The 24,025-nt window shown below is 52.7% G+C and overlaps 2 long non-coding RNA genes across 11 annotated transcripts; one reads left to right on the forward strand and one right to left on the reverse strand.

Moving 5' to 3' along the window:
• Positions 1-23,600, reverse strand: LOC309853666. 10 transcript variants are annotated; one of them, XR_014305852.1, is made up of 7 exons: positions 22,568-23,014; positions 20,198-20,347; positions 17,827-19,367; positions 17,376-17,510; positions 15,781-16,593; positions 4,729-4,816; positions 1-149 (listed from the first exon to the last, which is right to left on the reverse strand). It is a non-coding gene; the product is annotated as an uncharacterized lncRNA (long non-coding RNA). The 10 variants fall into 10 exon arrangements; XR_014305853.1 differs by lacking the exon at positions 1-149 and adding an exon at positions 2,536-3,533; XR_014305860.1 differs by lacking the exons at positions 1-149; positions 4,729-4,816 and adding an exon at positions 11,888-12,086 and having other exon boundaries at positions 15,781-15,865; positions 16,411-16,593; positions 22,568-23,007.
• Positions 13,210-15,281, forward strand: LOC309853669. The gene is made up of 2 exons (XR_014305866.1): positions 13,210-13,990; positions 14,588-15,281. It is a non-coding gene; the product is annotated as an uncharacterized lncRNA (long non-coding RNA).
• Positions 23,601-24,025: the final 425 nt, after the last annotated feature.

Genomic DNA, 24,025 nt, shown 5'->3' on the forward strand with positions numbered 1-24,025 from the left:
GCTTTACGACGAGTTTATTTGTAAAGTGGGCTTGCAGGTTGGGGGCCGAGCAGAATTGTCCAGGGCTCCAGGAGGCAGGAAGGGCTCCACCAGCAGGAGCTCTCCCTCTTTGCCCTCTCCCGCAGCCTCTTCCTCCTCCGCTCCTCTAACTAAAATCGGAACGAGTATGTGAAATGTCCATTTGCGGGGACACTGATGAAGCCCCAGATCTGTCCTCTCGCTCCTCCCTCTGCCCAACAAATCCCGTGTCACCCTATAAGGCTCCGCTCATCGTGGTATGGGGAAGGGCCAGACAAATTTTACCCCCATATTATTTAAACTAACAGTTAAGAATTGCTTTAAAGGGGCGCCTGGGTGGCTCAGTGGGTTAAAGCCTCTGCCTTCGACTCCAGTCATGATCCCGGGGTCCTGGGATCGAGCCCCGCATCGGGCTCTCTGCTCAGCGGGGAGCCTGCTTCCTCCTTCTCTCTCCGCCTGCCTCTCTGCCTACTTGTGATCTCTGTCTGTCAAATAAATAAATAAAATCTTTTAAAAAAATTAGGTACGAGTGATGGGGGCACCTGGGTGGCTCAGTCAGTTAAGTGTCCGACTCTTGATTTCGGCTCAGGGCATGATCTCAGGAATGTGAGACGGAGCCCTGCGTCAGGCTCGATGCTCGGTGGGGAGGCTGCTTGAGGTTCTCTCCGTCTTTCTGTCTCTCACCCTCTGCTCTCCAGCCCCCCATACCCATACCCCTCGCTCACACACATGCTCTTTCTCTCAAATAAATAAATAGATAATTAATTTTTTTAAATGAAGGAAAAATGAAAAGATGATAATGACATATATGTACATTTGCCATCACTCTCAAGCACATTAAAATTAAGATGTGTGAACAGTTTGAAAGAAACAGATGGATAGAGATTGACAAAACAAACATAGCAAAACAAACAAACAAACAAACAAAACCATAATAGAGGATCGTAAGTCGCAGAATGCTTGCCATGCAATTTGTTAAACTTTTCTGTGTGTCCTAAAACCTTCATAATAAAATGTTGGGGAAATAACAAGAACAAACATAGCAAGTACAACTGGCCAAGTACCGTCCTAAGACTTACCATCTGATGGCTCATTTAGTCCTCGGCCCAACCTCGGAGGGAGGTTTGATCCTTATCACCATTTTACAGAATGGTGATTCTTCTTTACAGAAGAAGCTGGGCACACAGAAGTTCAAATCATGCCTAAGCTAAGGTGGCAGGTAAGGGACAGAAAAGTCAGAGCAAAGCTAGCTGGTGAGCCTCAGCACGGCGCACCCCTCCTGATTACAATGTACCCCTCACTCAGGCTATGCCTTTCTGATCGGAGGAATTAGAATTTATAATTAAAACACAATTATATTAAAGTTTTATGCCATCCTTCGTGGCTACCCAATGAAACCTGTCCTCCTACGTCCCACGTATGAGACTACATACACCCCAGGGGACATCAGAGCTTTGCTTTCCCAGACTCCGTGGCAGCTCGGGGGCAGGTAACACCCACCGCCCCGACAGGCAGACACAGCAGCACCAGGCTCGTGCTCAGAAGCTGGCAACCGGAGAAGCAGGGCTCAGAGGGCATGGACCTGGCAAAGGCAGTGTCATGGACCCTGGCGCCCAGTGGCAATAGGATCAGAGATGACAGCATCTGAGCCCAGCAGAACCGGCTGTCCTATCTGCACCGGACCGTCCAGTGCCCGGTTTTGCTCTGCTTCCATCAGTGTGGATTCCAGACTTGGATCTCTGCCCTTTTGGAAAATACACAAGCCACCCAACATCCTTGAGTAAATTCCTTGCTTTGGCCAATGCCGGACCGGGTTCCTGCTCTCCCTCCTACAACTGCTGGATATGTTGTATCTTCAGGGCAATTGCTAAACGTACCAAGAAAACAGTGGAGGGTGTGACTCCTGAGCTCAGTCTCCAGTTCAAGTCCCATGTTGGGTGTAAAGCACACTTAAGAATCCATTAGTCACCCATACTCGAAGCCGATTTTAGAATTCTGTATCTGTGCATATATAACCTGTCAAAAAGGTAAGACAGGGACACCTGGGGGCTCAGTCGGTTGGGCGCCTGCCTTGGGCTCAGGCCATGGTTCTGCGGTCCTGAGATCGAGTCCCACACTGGGATTCTCGGGATACTCGAGCAGCGGGGATTTGCTTCTCCCACTGCCGCTACCCCTGCTTGTGTGCTCTCGTGCCCTCTCTCTCTCAAATAAATAAATATATTTTTAAAAAAGAAATACATAATTGAATTGATTAAAAGGACAAAAAAAGGAAATATGATTAATTATGAATCACGATCTCTGGGTGGTTATTTTTCCCATCTCTTTATACATTTCTGCATTTTTCAAATATCTCAGTAAATATCTCAATAATCAAGAAAAAAGTACCATGGAAAAGAACTAGAGGCCATAGAATGGGGCAGGGTATTTGAAAATCATGTATCTGATAAGAGACTTATGTCATGTATCTAGAATATAAAGGAATCTAACGACTCAAAAAGACACGCAAACCAGTAAAAGTTGGGCAAAAAAATCCAAATGGACATTTTTCTTTTTTCCAAAGAAGATGGACAAACAGCCAAAAAAATACATGAAAAGATACTGCACATCATTAACCGCCTGGGAACTGCAAAATGAAATCCCATGAGACAGCACACACACCAGGGAGACAAAAATAGAAAAGATAGGAACAGGGGCACCAGGCTGGCTCCGTCGGTAGAATGTGGGACTCTGGATCTCAGGGTCTTGAGTTCAAGCCCCGTATTAGGGGTAGAGCTTTCTTTCTTTCTTTTTTTTTTTTTTAAAGATTTTATTTATTTGTCAGAGAGAAAGAGAGAGCGCAAGCACAGGCAGAGAGAGTGGCAGGCAGAGTCAGAGGGAGAAGCAGGCTCCCCGCGGAGCAAGGAGCCCGATGTGGGACTCGATCCCAGGACGCTGGGATCATGACCCGAGCCAAAGGCAGCTGCTTAACCAACTGAGCCACCCAGGCGTCCCTAGGGGTAGAGCTTTCTTAAAAAAAAAAAAAAAAGAAGAAGAAGAAGAAAAGAAAAGAAAAAAGACAATCACAAGTGTTGACAAGGATGGGGGGAAATCAGAGCCCTCATACAGCACTGGTGGGAAAGTAAAATGGGGCAGCTGCTTTGGAAAATAATAGGGCAGTTCCTCAAAAGGTTAACCATAGGGTTATGGTATGACTCAGCAATTCTACTCCGAGGTGTAGACCCAAGACAGCCCGAGATCCATGTCCACACAAAAACTTGACCATGAATGCTAATATCAGCGTTATTCACAACAGCCAAATGGTGGGAACACAAGGCAGATGTCCACCGCCTGATACGTGGATAAAGTGTGGTCTGCCCGTCCAGCGGAATGTATCTAGCAACAAAAAGAACTGAAGGATGGACGCCCACCCACGACAACACGGATGGACCTTGTCAAACATCACACTAGGAAGCCGGTCACGAGACAGCATATAATGTGTGGTCCCATTTACCGGGAACGTCCAGAAAAAAGCAAATCTAGAGAGCGAGGGAGTAAGTGTGTGATTTTAGGTGGTTGGAGAAAAGGGGAAATGGGGAGAAATGCTCAAGGAGCAGGGGTTTCGGTTTGAGGTGATTTAAAGAAACATTCTACAGTTGCTTGTGGCAATGGTTTTCCAACTGCGAATACACTAAAAACCAGAGAATGGTGTACTTTAAGTGAGATAATGGTATAGTATGTGAATTGTATCTCAATAAAGTTGTTTTAAAATGTTAAAAAAAAAAAACTGGAGGGAAATGTTCCACAGTGGCTTTCTTCTGTGAGGCTTCCTCTTTTCTGTGGGTTTTGGTTGGTTTTGGGGTGTATGTGTGTTGTTTCCAGGCCTTGGCACGAACTGAGGCCCAGCAAATGTTTGATTGATTGAATGGATGGGCAGAGGACAAAAGGATGGCTAGATGGGTGGACGGATGGTGGTTGCTGGCCTCCAAAATGGCCCCAGTGAGCCTCATCTCCTGGGCTTTATGCCCCTGTGTTGCCTCCTCCAACACTAAACAAGGGTTGACTCTGACTGACAGAATCCTGTGGAAGGGACAATGTCTGATGTATGAGGCTAGGATGTAAAAGGCATTGCAGCCTCTGCGTTGTCCCTTGGGCTGTTCTCTTAGGAGGAAGACAGCCACCACGCTGGGAAGACACTTGACCAGCGCTCTGGAGAGGCTCAGGTGGAGGGGGACTGAGGTCTCTCACCAATGGCCAGCACTATCTAGCCAGTCAGTCCTGATTCCTGACCCTCAGAAACCAGGATAATGAATTACTGTTTTTTATTTTTTTTTTAAGATTTTATTTATTAATTTGACAGAGAGAAATCACAAGTAGATGGAGAGGCAGCCAGAGAGAGAGAGAGGAGGAAACAGGCTCCCTGCTGAGCAGAGAGCCTGATGCGGGACTCGATCCCAGCACCCTGAGATCATGACCTGAGCCGAAGGCAGCAGCTTAACCCACTGAGCCACCCAGGCACCCCCGAATTATTGTTTTTTAAACCATTAAGTTTGGTGCCAGGGAGCAACAGATTACTAATGGAGATCTATAAAGGGGGGATGATGGATGGATGGATGGATGGAAGGTTGGAAGGTTGGAAGGTTGGATGGTTGGATGGAAGAAGGAAAGAAAGCAGGAAGAAAGACGGATGGAATTTCCAATTTGGGCCTTTCCTAGGACTTGAGTTAAACTCACCCAAAAGTAAAGGAGTCGCCACTACTCCAACATGAGTCTCTTTTCAAAACGCTCCATCTCAATCGGGTTTCAGGCCCAGCAAACATCCCTGCACAAAAGATGCGAGGTCACTGCACTTCCTACCACATTTCCTCTCCCTCTCCCGAAGTAGCAGCAAGTGGAAACAACTGGCACCTCTTACATTATTTCAGAAAACGCATGTAGAGGACTGGTGTGTCTGTTCCAGGCCTGGGCTCCGGGTCGCAGGGTTCCCAAGACAGATCAGACTTGGAACAAACAGCCAAGAAAGCAAGGTAAAAGTGGTGCGGCCACTCAATGAAAGGGCGAGGTTCTGCAGTGTAGACACAACTGGGTCAAAGTGTAGCTCCCCTGCGTGGGCAACTCAACCTCTCTGTACCCAACCTCTCTGTATCCTGACTGCTGGCAGTAGTAATAGAGACCAGCAGCAGTTACTCCTGTCCCACTGAGCTCTGTCTGAGAAACAGGAGGGGAAATGGCAAGTCATCCAACTGGCCTTGCGGCCCGTCCACCAGGCCTCACCCATGGGCTTGGCAACCCTGTTCTTTACCCTGATGGGGTAGTGAGGGCTCTTCCCCATGACTTTAGCATCGACCTCTGAAGTCCCACTGAGCCCCTGGACGAGCCCATCTTTCCTCCCGAAAATGCTGTCACCTTCCCTGGTCTCCCTGGAAACATACTGCGTCAACCCGGAGTCAGGGCACGGGACAGAGGAGGGTGGGGCATGGCTACACTCATAGCCGGGCTCACCCGGGGAATGACTGTCTTTGGATAAACTCTGTAGAACTTTCTTTTCCTACTGGCATGGTTGCAGCGTCCCTGAGGGGGTGCTCTCCAAGCTTCTGCAGGGACGGCTTTTGGGATCCGAGAGCGTGGACAATCAGTTAAAGATAGAGGCAGCGACTTGTCTCCTGCTCAGTCACCCACTTGCTCGGCTGGGCAGCACTTTCCTGCTTGCCAAGACTGCCCACATGCTCTGTCTCTGCTTATCTCACCCCCGACCCCGGTAGAAAGGCAAGGGAGGATTTCCAGCCTCTTACAGATCAGGAAACGGAGGCTCAGAGAGGCCAGGCAGCCGGCCTAAGAACACACAGCGGGTTGTTCCCCTTCCTTCCTTTTCCTCCCTTTGTGCTGTTCCTGGGAAGATGACCTTTGCGGAGCTCACTGCTTCTGACCTAAGCTGGCGAAGTCAGCTGGACTCCCAGGGCAGACTGGGACACAGCACAGGTGTTCAACAAATACTTTTAAAAACACCGTCCTCCCTGGGTGCACCTGGGTGGCTCAGTGGCTTAAGCGTCTGACTCTTGGTTTTGGCTCAAGTCTTGGGCTCAGGTCATGGTCTCTGCGTTGCAAGGTCAAGCCCTGTGTTAGGATCCAAGCTCAGTACAGAGTCGGCTCGAGATTTTCTGCCTTCCCTCTCACCCTCCCCCTGCTCATGCTCTTTCTCTCTCAATGAAAAAATAAAATCTTTAAAACAAGACAAAAAAAACCACGGTCCTCCCTTTTTATATAATCATTATGTTAAAAAATAAAAAATAATGGTAACTATTTATTTTTAATGACTACGATGTGCCAGGCGTTTTCTACATGTTATTCTACATAATGTTTGTGGCATGTTTGATCTAATGCCCCAGAACAAATATTAGTGCCCCTTTGTGGACGTCGGCAAATATTGGAGACCCCCTGGTCTTGACATGTCAGGTGTGGTCCCCGTTCATGAGCTCTGCCCCAGGGCCATGCAGAAAGTCCTTCACTAAAGGCGACTTGCGTGAAATTGAGTGCTGGTTCCTTACCAGGCTCTGGATGTCGATAAACTGTGAAAAGAGGTGCACTGCTTCGTGAATTTCCACATCACCTACCACCTGGTATGCGGAAAGCAACAGAGAAGACAAAACAGGAAAAGAAAGAGGATGGGATGGGGTGGGGGGTGGGAGGCATCCCGGAGACTTCTCTGTCCTATCCTGTCCCAGGCGGAGGAGACAAAAACCAGAAGCCAACCTCGTTGACGAGGGTCAACCTCCGGGCAGGGTCTCTAAGGTCCAAAGCCCTCCGCCTGCCAGGTCTTGCCTTGGCCTTTCTTCTGGAATCACCTGGACTCCAGCAGAAGCAGCTCCCGCAGGGAAGGGGGCCATATACGCCGGGGACCCAGCCCAGGCAAGCTGGCCAGGCTGCACCCGCACACCAGCTGGGTCTCCACCAGAGGTGGGACTAGAGCCCATGGAGTCCTGGCTGCTGGCCGAGGGACAGGGGTAATCAGCCCCCACTAACCGGAACCCTTCAGCTGGCTCTCCTCGAGAGGAAAGCGCCAAACCACTGCTCCTTTCATCTCAGTCCAGAGAGCCTTTTCCCCATCCCTGTCATCATGCCTGTGGGCAGTCCTCAGGGACCCGCCCAGCTCTCCTCATCCCTCCCCAAATTCAGGACCCAGACTGAATGTGGCCACAGGAGTATGGCATGATGAAGGTCAAAGGAAGAAATGAATCCTATCGCCTGTGCCCATGATCATCTATCAGCCTTGGTTTCCCCTCTGATCTGGGCTCAGGCCTTCCCAGAGTTAGCCGGAGCCATTGCTTCCTGATTTTTTTTTTTTCCCCAAGAGGTTAACCATGGACAGGGAAAGAGAAACTCCCTCATTGAAGACAGAATCCCAGGGACCTGGAAAAGTGGGGTAAAAAAATCAGAGTCCTGGGAAGGGAAGAGGGCTGACTCCAAAAGGATGCTCTATGGAGGGACAAGGCTGGGGGCAGGCCACGGAAGCAGCGGGTTCGCAGGATCAGATCCCTGGAAAACCCAGCACAAACAGTTACCAGAGCTTCTGGGGCCCAGGCACCAGTCTAAGGACATGCTCCCGTACCACCCCAGCCCCACAAGGCAGCTGCTGCCCCCATCCCACAATCCAGCTGAGACACTGATGCACAGAGGGTAAGTGACCCACCCAAGGCCCCCCGCTCGGGAAGTGGCAGAACCGGGATTTGAACCCATGATGTCTAGCTCCTGATTTTGTATCTCCCTGTCCACAGTGTGACCTGAGGGCCTTCCCCAATGCCTGTGTCCTACTTGAAACCCCAAGACTTTGGGCAGTTCCTCAAAAAAGTCGAACATAATCACCACATGATCTAGAAATTCTACTTCTAGGTATACACCCCAAAGAACTGAAAACCAGGTCTCAGGCATTTGCATACCCATGTGTGTTGCTCACACATTGTTCAAGAAGGCCAGGATGTGCGAGCAAGCCAAGGGTCCCTGAGGGTTAGGAGAAGGAGCACAACTTGGTCTCAACAGAGAAGGAGACGATATTCAAACAGAGAAAGGATGGAAATTCTGACTCATGCTCCAACAGGGAGGAACCCTGAGGACATTATGCTAATTGAAATAAACCAGTCACAAAAAGGCCAAGTCTGTAGGATCCCATATAGGAGGCACGGAGGGCGGTCCGATGGGTCAAGATGGAAAGCAGAGGCGGGGCTGCTGGGGCTGGGGCCGGCGGTGGGGAGTTGTGTTGAACAAGGAGGGACTTTCAGTCCAGGAAGATGAGAAAGTTCTGGAGGTGGAGAATGGTGACGGTTGCACAACAGTGTGAGTGTCCCTAAAGCCACGAACTGTATACTTCATGGTTAAAGATGGTTCATTTTATGTTACACATATTTTACCACAATGAAACAAACCTTGACCTAGGGCTTTGGGATGGCGCTGGGCTGGGCACACCCCAACACGGACTGACACGCCCCAACAGGGACTGACATGTGCTCTTTGACCCAACTGGCCAGAGGAGCCGAGGAGGCTACAAGCCACAGAGCAGAGGTCACACTCCCTGTCAAGCCGAGCTTGAGGGCTGTACCTGCTCCAGGAGGGAAGCGGGGGACGCTGGGACAGGCGGAGGTGGGGAACAGACTGGGGGAGCTGCGACTGGGTTCCCTCAGCAGGGCCTGGGGGAGAGGGTGAGCCCTGGCTGGCTCAGACCCGCTGCAGGCTCTGCCAGACCCAGGCAAGGCCCTAAACCCTTGCTGTGTCCCAGGCTCTCTGCCTAACATGACACATACAGCACCACGTTTATTTCTGCAACCTCTGGAAGGGGTCTTCTTTGTGCCCATTGCATGGATGGGAAAACTGAGGTCCAAGAAGAAAATACAAGTACACATTTCTCAAAGCCCATCTTCTTCCCAGGCCGCAGCTCCTCGGCCCACCAGGGGCACTCATGGTTGAGATGCCCAGGGCTAGGCTGGAGCATTTACCCAGGGCCAGGGTCCTCACCTCCCTGGGCATCCAGACGGGTCTGGCTGGAGTTCAGGAGTCATGAACTTGGGCCATGTCCTCCATGGAAGTTTCTGGAGGCAGTTTCAGCCCCCGTGGAGCCTGAAAGGAGGGTGGGCAGCCAGGGGGTGTGGGCAGTGTTTTAAGTCTGGCTGAGAGAGAGCTCAGGGAGCCCACTCCCTGCTCTCGGGGGCTCAGGGGAGGGCCTGGAGGGGCGCGGATGGAAGTGCTGTTGGAAAAGGGCGCTCTGCCCAGGCGGCCGAGCCCTTCCAGGAGAGACACAAAGGCCTCATGGCTGCCATTAGTGCCGACACAGCGGCCTCCGCCCCAGGGAAAAGAGGAAGTGGTCAGAGCAGCAAGAGAGAACCTTCAAAGAGGACGTGTCCCAACTACTATCACCCCCTCCCCTCACGGGAAAAGGGGCCGCCACCGAGCTGGCCTTCTACTTCTGGGAACCTCCCACCCAAGGAAGTCGGGGGAAGATAGAACCTGCTTTAACCCCACAGTGACCTCCTGAAAACTCTCGAGAATTCTGGGGGCCTCCAGGCCTCCAGCCTTGGGGATCCCCGAGGTCCACGGGACAGTGGGAGTCCCCAGTCGAGTGGCCAGCACTCAGCAAGCTCAGAGCACTCGGGAAATGGAGGGGCGGGACGTCACGGTGAAGAATGTGCCTCTGGAGTTGTGGGTTCAAATCCCACCTCTGGCCAGGTTGCTCACCTTCTCTGGGCCCCAGTGTCCTCACCTAGAATGTGGAGACAACCAAGTCCTCTAAAGACCGGTGAGGGCTCAGTGAGGCGTGAGATGGTGATCGCTAAAGGCAATGCCCCCTCGGCAGATGTTTGATAAAATACAGCCACTCTCATGCCAGGGCCGATCTCAGAGGCCCGGGGGCCCGCGGCGGGCTGGCAGCAGGTGGAGGCTGGGCCCAGGCTACATCCAGAGAAAACCAGCCATGGTTTTCCGTTCCTACCGCAAACGGAAAGAGAACCGGAGAAACCTTAAGGACGAAATGGGTTTGATGATGGGGTGATCCCCATCTCTCCAGAGGTCCACTTGGAACTCTGTTCAAGGCAGAGTCCAATTCTCAAACACCTCCAGGGAAGGAAGTAGCCCCACCCCAAAACAGCAGAGCATGAAGGGTCTGGGACACTATCTCAGGGGCTGAGCCAGAACTCTGCTGCCTCCCATGCAGCAGATGTCACTTGATCTGTCTGTTGTCACTAGGGGTTCAAGTCTAGCTCTGAAGGATACCCAAGACTGCTCTAGGCTTATGGTACAAGAGGCTTTTGCCGATCTCATGTTCTCTCGTCAAGAAGCAGTCAGCTGGGCTGGGACCTGAGCGAGGCAGGCAAGGGGCCTAGGGTGGGAGCCTGAGAGGGATTGCCTCCTGCATCTCACTCTCTCCAGACCTTGGCAAGCAAACTCTGGTTCCCACTCCTCCCTCTTTCAAAGAGTACAGCCCCCTCCACTTCCAAACTATCCGCCAAGAACCAAATACGATGCTTTGTGGGAAGATCCTAAAAATGAGAGAAAGGAAGAAATGGGAGCAATGCTTTGGGCAGGAGGCTCCTTTCTTCCTCAGAGCCCTTCACGTCACAGGGTAACTCGTTCTATTAAGACGAAGACCATCTTCTACTTCAAGTTCAGCAACCTCTTTTCCAAAATCCTGCCCACCCCCCCAAGGAAGCACTGGAAATATAAATAGAAACTCTTAGAGACACGGTACCAGAAGTTTACACCCATTTTGTGTGACAAAAGAACAAGGGACAGTAATATTTTAGAAATTCACTTAAGAGGAAACACAATTGGCCAACTTAAAAAAAAAAAAAAGGAAAAGATGGTCAACCTCACTATTCTTCAATGAAATGAAAATGAAATGCTCTTTTTACATTTGAATCAAATAATTTGCTTATTTAACAACATATTAGAGACACCTTTCAAGGTCAGCAAATTCAGCAAACTTCATTGGTCTTGGTTGTGTTTATTGACTGGTTGTTTCCGGTTCTGTGCCTTATAAGCAGTGCTTGTTTCTATATGTATCTTTGAATACTTGGGTGAGAATATTTACAGAAAAAAAAATTGTTTTCCATTGTAAATGCTGGGTCACATATCAAAACATAAATGTATGTTTTAAAATTTGACAGAAATGTCCAACTGCCCTTCAAATACTCTACTTTTTGACCTGATAACAATATCCTCTATTACTTTATTATTTTTTTAATTTAAAAAGCCACTTTGTTAAAGATTTAAGATGATAGAGATGGTAAAAAAAAAAGCAAGCCAGATGGGCTCGGGGAAGAGGCTCTTTGGCTGAGTTAACTCTTGGTCCCCCAAATAAACCCCCAAACCAGTTGCGCATGAACATGTAAATCAGACCCATGTTCTGGGTGCCCAGCGTTGACTTCTGTTTCCTGCCTGGAGAGCCCCCTGTAAACTCAACAACGGGAAGGCAGCCGGGCTGAGCTTCAGTGAGTATCCAGCGCCTGGAAGTCAGCCCCCCCCATGCCATTTTACCCTGGACCCTCTCCATCTGTATCCAACCCTCGGAACTTGGAGAGGTCACCTGCAGAGGGAAGGAGCCAGGCTGGGTCACCGGAAATGTCTCGGTTTCCATCTCAGCTCTAAGAGTGTCTCACTGCACTTGTCTGACTTCAAACAAGTTGCTAAGACTTGCTGGTCCTCAGTTTTCCTAATCTACAAAATAGGTCCACTAAAACCTGCCTCACTGGATCGTGATGAGGGGCAGATGTAGGAAAGGATGTGAAAGTAACTGGTTTTCCTTCCTTCTGTTTTGGGTTTCCCAACAGGTCTACAGCTGGGGAGTAGGGGAGCCCAGTCTGGGGTTTTCTGACCACAAGTGCTTTCCCAGAAATAGTCTTCTTCGAAGTTATTATTATTATTTTTTTATCTGAACACATTATACATGGACATGATACAAAATTCAAAGGGTCTAAAAGAGTAAGAAAGAAAAGCAAGACTTTCCCACTCCTGACCCTCCTCCCAAGTCCCTGCCCCAGGGGCAGCCTTTGTCATCTCTTTCTTGTGTGTTCTTTCTGGGTGTTTTGTGCATTTTTGCCTCTGCACCTTGCCTGAAACAAACAAACAAACAAACAAAAGGTTGCCAGTATTTCTTGAAGCTTTTCCCCCATCAGTGCATAAGGAACTTCCTCATTTGTGTGTGTGTGTGTGTGTGTGTTTATGTCTACTTTTTACTTTGAAAGTTTCAATACTATAAAAAAATTGCAAGAAGAGTAACATGAGCACCCACAGTTTTAAACTTGGATTCACTGATTATTAATACGCGCTGCCTTTGCTCTGTTTCTCTTCTCTTTCTAAACTTTCCAAGAGCCCAGAGTTAGTTCAGCAGCTATCTACTAAGAAGGACATTCTCCCACATAGCCACAATAACAGTGATCACACTCAGGAACGTCCCCACTGATACAATGCTATTATCTAAAAGAGAGCCCATAATCGAATTTCCCCAGGTGTCTACAATGTCATTTTTAAGAATCCAGATTCCATCGAAGGATTGCTCAGTGCATTTAACTGCTGTGTCTGTTTAATCTTGTTCAATCTCTCAGCCTATTTAGTCTTTTACCACCACCAACATTTTTGAAGTTCTAGGACAGTTTTGCAAAATATCCCTCAGTCTGGATTTCTCTGACAGTTTCCTAAGCATTTTTTTTTTTTTTTTTTTTTTTGCAGGACTGTTAAGGTGGCATTGCCTTCCTTATTGTCAATGGCACATAGTATCCCAGTGCATTACAATTTATGTAACTTGTCCTTTACCCATAAAGGGAAACATGGTTTCTAATCATGTTTCATAAACAATGCTGCAGTGAATATTCTGAAACTTTTGTCATTTTGAAACTGTCCAATGTGTAGGATAAATACTTAGCAGGGATCCCTGCACCTACACAGACTCCCCTTTATGAAGGATACATTCATTACTACTCCCACTAATACCGGGTGAGGACACTCGCCCCAGAAGGACGTCTTGTTTTTTAACTTGCATCTCACTGTGCCCTAGCTAGTAAGGTCACACATCGTCGTCAGGTCTCTGGGTGAGAAGATTGCCTTACGTTTCCTTACATGTCCCCCTGGAACTGGCAAGAAATCCTACTTTCCAAAGACAAAGCCCCAAGTGCTCCAGAGGAGCACGACTTTTAAAAAAAATATTTTATCTATTTGAGAGAGAGAGAGAGAGACAGAGAGCGCACAGGAGCGGGGAGAGGGGCAAAGCGAGAGGGAGAAGACGCAGACTCCTGGCTGAGCAGGGAGCCTGCCTTGGGGCTTAATCTCAGGACCCTTAGACCATGACCTGAGCTGAAATCAGAGGCTTAACCCACTGAGCCCCCCAGGCGCCCCCATCCCCGCCCCCGGAGCACCACTCTTGCTCCGGGGTTACAAAAAACATCCCTATGCTCTGCGAGGTCTGATTCAAGAGGGAGGAGGGGCTGGTTAAGCGAGAAAGGCGTGTTAAGCGCCTTGTTAGTTGCTTGATGGGTCTTATCAAGCCTGCCAAGGAAAAACTATTAATTTGCCCATTGTACAGATAAGGAAACTGAGGTTCTCGGAGGTTACAGCCAGTTTACTCCTCCGGTTGAGGAACAACTGACTCAGGCCCAATTGGCGTCACAGAGGCATGCATAGGTTTTATTCTCCAACCCCCTTGGGTGTTGGTGGTTGGGAGAGACAGAAACAAAACCTACAAATTCACTCCAAATCTACAAATTGTTAACCCCCAACCACCGCCTTTGGTTAGGGTGAATCACCTCGGCCACCGCCGCGAGTTCTCAGATCCCTTGAAAACTACTCTCCCCAACATGCACCGCTCTCACGGACTCTTCCGGCCTCTGCGGACTACATTTCCCAGAACACAGTGCGCCCACACGGGCTCACTTCCGCTTCCGGCCCCGGTGATTCCTGGGTGTTGTGGTCTCCGTGCAGGGCGAGGAGCCGCTTGGGGCTGTCATCCCCACAGGGCTCAAAGGTATGTGTGTGTGTGGCGGGGGGGACAGATGTCACACTTATAAGCCAGGAGACACAGGGGGGACCCCGAAAGCACTTTCCGCCTCCCTTTAGCCAGCAGGTTGGCTTTGTTCGTGGGGGCAACGCCCCGGGAGCCCTCGGTTGAGTCTGACCCACTTTGGGGTTAGTAGAGTTCCCTTAGGATCCCGGCACTCGCTTACAGTTTTCTAAGGGCCGCGAGAGCCCGTCCTCCATTCTGTGACACCGTGTTGCCTCCCTGAGACACCCGCTCCCTTCCAAGCAGGAAAGAAGAAGGAAGGAAGCCCCTCTAACCCGCCGGCTCGTTCCTACCCATTGTTGCCCCTCCAGCGAGGCGGGCTCGGAAAGTCGGAGCTCTCAGCCGCTTCACATTCCGTGGCTCCCCCTGCTCTACGGATCCCACTCAGACACCACGTCGTGTCCTGTGAGAGCGGACCTAATTTCGCCTCATTCTACGCATCATCCCATAAATCCCCTGCAGCCTGGCTCCCGGAATGTGCCTTGCTCCCTCTAACCTCATGCCCTATGGCCAGACAGGTGCCCGGACTGTGCTAACTTCTGCTCTTTGCATGGCTTACAGCTGTTCCCGTGTCATTCAGAGTGCGACCCGGAGACAGAAAGCACCCCGGTTCTTTCAACTGAGCAAATGCAAAGAAGAGTCAGGGGTTCCTAGTGACCCAAAGTGGCTTCTACCCCCAGGGCTGGAAGAACAAAGGAAGCCGCGGACTGAAAATTTAGAAGGTGGGGGGAGGCTACTGGTGGGCTCTGGGCCTCTGAGGGGCTGGCCAGCTTAGACATCACCTCCCAAGAGAGGTGGTCCTGATCCTGGTACCCCACCCCCCAGCAGAGCACCCCACCTTTCCCTTCAGAACACTGTCCATAGATAGCCATGCGGTGCTTGCATGTCCTGGAGTTTGACCCCAGTCTCTCCACCGGACCCCCCAAAGCAGTGATTAGGCACATTGTACACCACTGGGTTAAGTGTCCCCCACTTTGTAGACAGAATCATTTCTCAGAGACACTGCACTGGGAGTTCCTGCGCTGGCTGGACTGGGACTCTGCCATGTAGCTAAACTCTCCTCGAGGGGCTCCTGGGTGGCTCAGTCAGTTGGGCATCTGCCTTCTGCTCAGGTCATGATCCCGGGGTCCTGGGATCAAGCCCCATGTCAGGCTCCCTCTCAGCAGGGAGTCTGCTTTTCCTTCTCCCTCTGAGCCTCCCCCCACTCATGCTCTCTCTCCCTTGAATAAATAAAATTGTAAAAAACAAAACAAAACACCCTCTCCTTGATCTTGAACCTGCTCTTTTCCCAGGACTTTGCTGGAATAGAGTGATCCAGGGGGGTGAAGATCGGCTCCTGGGCGTAGGAGGTGGTGCCCCCTCCTGGGGCTGTGCAGGTGACGGTCAGCCCCCCGGAGAAGGAGCTCAGCTTTAAGCACTCAGACCCTGAGCCCTCTTGTCTGACCTTAGCACTGGGCCCTGCCTTGAACATGGCCTGGCACCTACTAGGGGCTCAGTAAATATGTGTTGAGTGAATGAATGGGACCTCACCTCTGTTTCCCAGGACACCAGTCCGCTTGGAGTAATTAATTCTCTAGGTCATCTTTTAGCTGAGAAGGACGATACTGACTTAAAATGTCCCTGCCACGGTACATTTTATGTTATATGTTTTTACAATTTAAAAATGTTTTCATGGAACAACCCTTCCCCCCCTCCCCAGCAGGTAATAAGGCATGTGGTGCAGGGGAAGTACAGCTGCTTTGGGGCTGCACTACCTGAGTTTGCACTGAAGTGATTCCTCCTCCAGGCTGCGTGGGCTTGGGCAAGTCCGATGACCTCTCTGAACCACCATTTCCTCACCTGTAAAATACACCTCAAGTAACCTTAAAGCCCAGCACCCTACATGGCACATCGAGGCACTTTATAAATGTTTGTTTCCTCTTTTTTTTTTTTTTTTTAAGATTTATTTGAGAGAGAGAGAGAGCCAGAGAGAGCATGAGCGGGAGGAGGGGCAGAGGGAGGGGAGAAAGAGACTCCCTGCTGAGTGGGGAGCCTGACTCTGGACTTGATCCAAGACCTGCAGAGCACGGCCTGAGCTTAATCTCTTAAAATGACTTTTAATCTCTTAAATGACTAAGCCACCAGGCGCCCCTCCCACCCCGAGAGTTTGTTTCCTCTTGTTGTGAGCCCCAATCACAGTTCAAACAGAGAACCAACCTCTGACTCCCTGAGAGTGGGTCACTGGCCCAGCGCAGGGCTGGATCAAAGCCAAGGCGAGAGGCCTGGTTCATGGGAGAAGGGGGGTGCCTTGGGGGGAACTCCCTTGCTCTATGAAGCAAAGAGGACACATGGATCAGAACCCTTTTCAAACTTGCTGAAGCAAAATGGGGAATTTATCGTCTTACCTATTGGGAACTACCTTCAGGTCAAGCTGGATCCAGGGACTCAAAAGACCCTCATCAGGGTTGTCTTCCTCATCAACCCAGTGACTGGGCAGTAGGGCGCAGTGACTCACAGGCCCCTGAGGGCAGGGCAGTGTTGGTGACTATGATTGATAGCCCCACTGAATCAGCTCCCAGGGGAGAAGCCTTGACGTTAGAAGAATGAATACATGTAAGATGAGCAGTAAACCTTACTATCTGCCACACACTCTCCTAAGTACTCCTTACAAAATAGGCCTGATTTTCATCACTCCCATTTTACAGATGAAGAAGCTGAGGCACAGGGCGCCTCAGGTCACGGTCAGTGAGGGGCAGAGCTCGCATCTGGCCCCAGACAGTCTGGCTCCAAGTACCAACACTGTACCACTTCCTCCTGTGGCCTCGCCGTATCAGACAGTGATGAGAGATGGTCCCGACAGGGGCAGCCCCAGACGGGGCCCCGCACTCTCCTGGAGTGGTACGGAGAGCAGCTGCGACCGCAGCAGGCCCAGCCTTCAGTGCCTCCGCATCGGGAAAATGCTGGGAGCTCCTAGAGGACTTACCCCGCGTTGAGGACATCCCCAGGCTCCACCCCAGGGGCAAGATTCCCGGCTTGAAGAGCCAGATGCCTGCTTTGCCACTGCCATAAGCTGGCTGTGTGACTTGGGGCCAGTCACTGCCCCTCTCTGGGCCTGCTTCTTCCTCTTGCAAATGAGCAAGTTGGGCCTGACTCCCCAACACTGAGGGTTCTCTCAGGGGAAAAGTTGGGGATGAACTGTCCCAACTTGTGGTTGGCCACAAACTGCTCTGTCCGCAGGTGCTGGGAAAACAAGGTGTCCCCTGTCCCCAGCACACTGGTGGCTCTGAGCCCCTGGAGGCACTCAAGGCCCAACTGTGAACCCTGCTTCCTCTCCCACGACCACCCTTTTTCCGAGGCCCACGTCACTCACCATGCCTGGGCCCGCCCCGACCGGGCCAGGCCGGCGCCCTCCTGCCGCACCTTCTCCATCTGCTGGCTTCGCCTCCTGCAGGCATCACACATTCGAGGGGCAGTGGCTCTCCACTGAGGTGGTTTTGTAGGGTTTCTGGATTTAGCAAAGAAAAAGGCAACCTTTGGGACATCGTGAGACCAAAAAGATGTGAGTCGCTTATCTGAAATGTCACTGGGAAACCTGCCTTTTTGGTCTGGCAACCCTATACCCAGGGGACATCTGTCGTATCTGGAAACATTCTTGGTTGTCAGAACTGGGGGTTTCATTGTTGGGTCATGGGATGAGGCCAGGAGGGCCGTTCCAAACCCTCCCGTGCCCAGGGGGTCTCCACCACAGGGATTAATCCCACTGAAATGTCAGCACGGCCAAGGCTGAGGAATTCCAGGTGCTCCCCAAAGCTAACCCGCACCCGTAACTCTGATCTCAGGGACTCGTCCAGACGCGGCTGTGGTCGTCCCCCCAGCACGGATGAAATGGCTTGTTCGAGGTCATGCAGCCAGCAAGCAGCAAAGTGGAGTCCTCCACCTGTCTGTGCCTTCTCCTCTCTGATAGACTCCTCTGTTCTTCTAGACAGGGAACCCAGGAGATAGTGGGGGAGTGGGGCCGGGCAGAACCTCACAGGATCCCCAGACCCCCAGGGAATGGCATGGGTGGGGGCCTGGCCCTCCTGGACTCCTTGTGAGCAGGCAGGCGAGTCCCGGTGGGGGGGGAATCCCAGGTGCTGCCACCAGGGGGCAGCAGAGGCTTGGCAATGAGTCCGCACCCCCTGGCGTTCTAGGGGAAGGAATTGGTTATTCTTACAGACTCCCCAGTCCCCCTGCCAGAGATCCTGATCCAGGGGGTCGGCCAGGCTCAGCGGGCGTTGGTATTTTTTGAACCGCTACCAGGTGATTGGCACGTGCAGCCAGGACTGCGAGGCACTCGTCTGAGGCCTTGTTTTTCATCCCTGGTAGCTCATTAGAATCACCTGGGAGCCTTGACAAGACCAGCGTGGATGCGGTCTCATCGCCCACCCACAGACAATGCATAAACAAAACGGGGTCCATTCGGACAATGGAAGGTTATTCAGCTGCAACAGCAATGAAGCTCTGACGTGCCTACAACAACGTCACTGTGCTAACTAAGTCAATCAAGCCCGAGGCCCCGGGGTTCCACTCCGCTGGGTCTAGAGCGGGGGGAACTCGGAGAGACGGAACATGGCCTCGCTGTGGGCTGGGCAGGGAGGAATGGGGAGTGGGGGTTGAACAGGTAGGGCTTCGGTTTCAGAAAATGAACATTTCTGGAGGGGAGCGGTCCACCACCTGAATAAACCCTTTGCCACCGAGCCACACCTTCGAAAGCGGCTAAAACGGTCTGTTTTACAATGTGCACGTTTTACAGTAACAAAATGTGGTGGAAACAGAAATGTTACGGCTACAGTTTAAGATCTTTCCACAAAACAAACCCACAAAGGTCCAGTCTCTGCTCTGAGCAAGTCCTTCAGAGGGCCTGGGGTTGGCGCCCTGGCTCGGAGAGCATCTAGAAGCGTCCCAGGTGAATTTCACAAGCGGGCTGTGGGGCTGAGATCATGCTAAGATCCCAGCGTCACGGAAGAACAGTGGGTACACCATCCCTTTATCTGTTGCCACAGTTTTAAAAATCTGTCCACAAATTCTCTGATGCTCTTCCTTCCAGCGGTGGGTCCTAATTTGCCTCCCCTGAGCGTGGGCTGATGTCAGTTGACTTGCTGACATCAGAGACCTTAGTGATAAAGATCCCCATAGTTTCGGCTTTGGTCGCTCTCTGATCACTCACTGCAGAAAGAGCCACGTCATGAGAACACTTAAGTAGGCTTCCGGAGAACCAGTGGAGGAGAAACCGAGGCCTTCGGCCAACCGCGGTGCGGGACGCCATCGCAGAAGTGGGCCCTGCAGCCCGGGATGCCTTCAGATGAGACCAAGACCGAGGCTGCTGTCCCGATGGCAGCCCCGTGGGAGCCCTGAGTGAGAACCACCCCGCCGAGCCCCTCCTGAGTTCCCGCCCCACAGAAACAGTGAGATGCCTATTTGTTGTTCCAAGCCACTACCTTTTGGGGTGATTTTTTTACACTGTAGGAGATAGTTAATACACCCACTCATGAGTCACTAAACCATCCACTCATCCTTTCCACGGCCACCCATTCAGCCACCACCGACTCAGCTCCCCATCTCCTCGCGTATCTGTCCATCCAGCCACGAGTCCATCCCCCACGTCTGGTCCTTCATTCATCACTTCCTCAGCCACCCAGCCAGCCAGCCGCCCCTCCACCGCTCCTCACAGGACAAACAGACCCATGAAAATATCTGTCACCCAGGTGAGGAAACATTTTCTAGACCTCAATTCTATGGGACTTGCCCAGACAGGCCAAGGGACTTAGGGGGTTGGTCAGGAGGCTGGCCCCCTCCCTCAAAGGTGGAAGTCGGTTCCCCACCCGAAGCCCCGCCAGCCTCCTTTTGTCCTGCTGAGAACCACCCCAAGTCCTCCCACAATCCTTTAGGCCTGCCCGGTAGGAAAAACTTCGTTCTCTCAACGGACCACCCCCACACCAGGGAGGCTGCCAATCCTACGGCTGCTGGCTGTGGCTGGGGGCCATCAGCCTAGGGAAGGAAGACTGGGGACAAAAGAGCCTCCTGCCCCACTCTGGAGGAGCCTGTGACCCCAAGATTTGGGCTCTTCTGGAGGCCGGTTTCTTTCTTATGACAGGCCTCATGGTCTCCTCCCTGAGAACATTAGAGAGGCCCAGGCCCTCCCCCGACACATACCTTTTTCCAGATGAATCCCATCTCATCCCTCAGTTTTCTCATCTACAAAGTGGGAATAATGAGGGTATTTAGGAGCTGAGAGGACACAGTGCACAGGAGGGCGCTCAGCCGGGGGCCACTGGCGGCAGGTACGGAAGCATGCCTGCTCATCTGTGAGGACAAGAGTGCAGAGTCTCAGTAAAACCCACGGCCTCCACGCAGCAGGCAGCAGACTCAGGAGACAGTCCCCTCCTCTCCTCTCGGCTTTGCTCGCTCTGCTCTGGCTGCATCATCTCCTCTTCCTCTCACACGCCTTACCTGCTTTGACCTCAGGGCCTTTGCACTGGCTGTTCTCGCTGCCTGGAATGCTCTTCCCTGCAAACATCCCTTGGATCCTCCCTCTCCTCCTTCAGGTCTTTACCCAGATTTCTGCTTCTCACCGACGCCTTCCCGGGGCACCTTCCCTCTACTCTCTCCATACTCTTGTTTGGGTTTTCTTCTCATCACATCTACCCTTTTAAGACACTACATCCTTTTTCTTATTAATTCTGTTTCTTACCGGACTTCTCCAGAACACAACTCCCCAAGGGAGGGGTCTGGTCTTTATTCACTGCTAAGGGCAAAAGGCAATCCGAGTGTGACCCCTCCCCACCACCGCAACCAGGATCCTGTAAATCTACTTTAACATAAAAAAGTTCCTTTGGAAGCTTCCTTTATCTCTAAACCCCCAAGATATGTTTTGGCAATCACCACTTCCCCACCCCTCCTTGGCTCACCCATATGCATCTGAAGGCTCTCCTGACTAAGGTTTTATCAGATGGTAATAAATGACGTTTTCCCACAACAGCTAGCCCCTCAAGGTCCTGGAAAGCTTGCTTCCAAAATTCCTGAGAAACCTCTGCTATTCCTAACCCCCTTCCCACTTGGAAGTCTATAATGCGCCACGCCTCAGGACCCCAGTGTGGCTCTTCCTGCCCCAGGGCCCTGGCCCATGCTTTAAGAAAATCACCTTTTTGCACCAAAGACATCCCAAGAATCCTTCCTTGGCCATCGGTGTTGAACCCTAACACCCTCTTTCCTACATCAGCAGCAGCTGGAGGTAGGTGACTAGCAACTTGGGGCGGGACCTGGGGGACCCTGTGGCACCCTGTGGCAGGGACCCTCACTCCCACTCCACCCAGTCCTGCCAAGTGCGCACACCGGGGCCACAGCGCGGGCACCCCCGTGACCAGGCGGAGAAGCAGCAGTGAGCACACAGCGACAAGGGCAACACCTGCCAAGTCCAGGACAGGCGTCCCCCTCAGAAGTGGGAAGAAGGAAGAGGCCTGAAATGAGCGAGAATCCGGAGGTGAACCTGAAGTCAACTGCCTGGACACTGTGTTCCTGAAGGTGTCTTTTAAGAATCTGGAAGGGAAGATGGGCCTGAGCACGTGGAGAGACAAAGAGAACCCCACTGCCTAGTGCGCTCCTCGGGCGGCGGGGACAGATCGCCGCTTCTCCCTCGCGGGGTCGTGCTGGGGGCCGCAGGAGCGGGCCAGGCGCTGGGCACCCGCAGGGCCCCAGGACGGCCTCCCTACGGGCCTCGCTACAGGCTCTGGGAAGGAAGGGGTTCGTGGACACGAAACCCTGGAGCCGGGGGGGGGGGGGGGGAGTAGGTCGACGGGACGGACGGAGCAAGCCCCTTCGGTCTGTTACTGTGGGGAGGGCCGCGGGGGACCCCGCGCTCTTTGAAGCCAAAGCGTCTCCCAGCCCGCACGAAAGGAGCCGCGTCTGGGCGACAGGGGTGGGCACAGGCTGCGGGGGGCAGGACCCCTCGGGGTCGCGCTGGGCCGCGCTCTGGGGCCGAGCTGCACGACGCGGGCGCGCTCCTCCCGCTCCCCTCAGCCCCGCGGCCGCCTCCCCAGCCCCGGGGTCCGCCGCAGCTGCAGGGCGTGCGCCGGGGAAGCCGCGGTCTCCATGGCAACGCTGACGTCACGGGCCCGCGGCCGGGCGCGCCGCCTCCGCCCCCACCCGCCCGCCTGGCGCGGCCCCAGCCGGGCTCGGCAGCAGCTGGGGCCGCAGGGGCGTGGGCGCCGCCACCCCGCCTTCTGACCCGTCCCGTCCGCGCCGCCACGGGCCGACAGGTGTGAGCCCGGCCCGCCGCGTCCCACCTGCCCGCCCGCCCCTTCGCCCTCCCGGGGCTCGCCGCGGGCCGCTCGCTGGGCAGACCCGACTTCCTGTTCCGTCCGCGAGCAGCCCCGCCCCCGGAGCGCGGCCTGCGGAGGGGAACGCGGGAGACGGGCCGCGGCGACCCCTCCTCTGCCCTGCCGGACTCCCGGCCGCCTCCCTCCCGCCCACTCCTCAGTGGGGGCGGGGGGTGCGCACTCGAACCAGTCTCCAAGCGTCACGCACCCCTTCCCCACCGCTCTGCCTCCGCCCCCTGCCGCGCTCTCCTGCAGCTCAGGCCCCCACGTCCTCCTCCTCCCGGCTGCGAGTCTCTGCCTCGCCCCGGCCACGCCCTGCCTCTGGGCCTCCGCGCCCGCTCTTCCCACTGCCTGGAAGGCGGTTCCAGGCTCCACCTGCCCGGCGCGCGGGTCCTCTGGGGCTCTTCAAGGTCGGGGCACCTCAGCTCGGTGCTGCCCCCTCTCGGAGGCGCTCGTTGCCGCAGCCTGCCCCTCCCTGCAGCCCCCTCCGCCGCAGTCAGGAGATGGCTTGTGGGGTTGGCTGGGGGCTGCCTCCTTCCCCAGACTGCGGGGGGTGGGGGACGGCCTTTTGCTTTATTTACTCCTGAGTCTGCAGCGTGCCTGGCACCCAGTAGGTGCTCGGTACATTAAAAATAAATAGCCTTATTGAGGGGCGCCTGAGTGGCTCACCAGCTCTAGATCAGGGCTCCGATCAGGATCTCTGAGTAGTGGGATCCAGCCTGGCCTGGGGTTCCAGGCCCCCTGGGAAGTCTGCTCCAATTTGCCTCTCTCCCTCTGCCCCTTCCCCTGTTCTTTATCCTTCTAATAAATAAATAAATAAATAAATTTTTTAAAAAAGCCTACTTGAGATATAATTCACTGACCACACAACCCACTCAAGCACAGCGAACAGCGGGGGGTTTTTAGTGTACTTGCAGCATTGTGCCAGCATCACCGCAGGAAGGAGAACGTTTTCATCACTCCAAAATGAAAGCAGGGCCCCTGCCTGTCCGCCCAGCCCCTTGGCCCTGAGCAGCTGTTAGTAGACTTTCTCTGTCGATGTCTACCAAGCTTTCTCTCCTAAATGAATATACTACCTTTCTTTCAAAAAATCAGTTAAAGTGGACAGGAGCTTGCTTACCAGAAGGCCTGGGGGCTGGACCCTTGAACCCCACAGCTCTGCAGGTCAGTTCTGTAAGGGCCTCCCCCCAGGCTGGGCACCTGCGAGACCCTCCCGCCCGAGGTTGCTCACAGGCAGCTCTGAGGCCTCCTCTCGGTCCACGCATCCAAGCCGAAACCATGTTCTTCCTGCATTAGGCTATTTCAAGTCCTGGACGCATGCTGTTCTCCACTTCTCGTGCTCTGGGTTTATGGAAGTTCTAGAACTGTGCTGTCTGTAGGAGAGCCAGATAAGGCTGCTGTGGAGTGCTTGAGATGTGTGTGACTGGTCCCAACGAAGATGTGCTGGAAATGCAAGACACACAGAAGACTTTGTACAAAAAAAAAAAAAAAAGAAAGAAAGAAAGAAAGAAAAGAAAAGAATGTGAAATATCTCAGTAAGTTTTATATTAATTACATGTTGAAATGTTATTTGGGGTCTGTTAGGTTAAGGAAAATATATTGTTAAAATTGATTTTGCCCGTTTCTTTAAAAACCGTGGCTACTACAACATTTTATATTATATATG

Source organism: Mustela nivalis (assembly GCF_964662115.1).
Source record: "Mustela nivalis genome assembly, chromosome: 18".
In the NCBI taxonomy this organism is placed as follows: Eukaryota; Metazoa; Chordata; class Mammalia; order Carnivora; family Mustelidae; genus Mustela; species Mustela nivalis.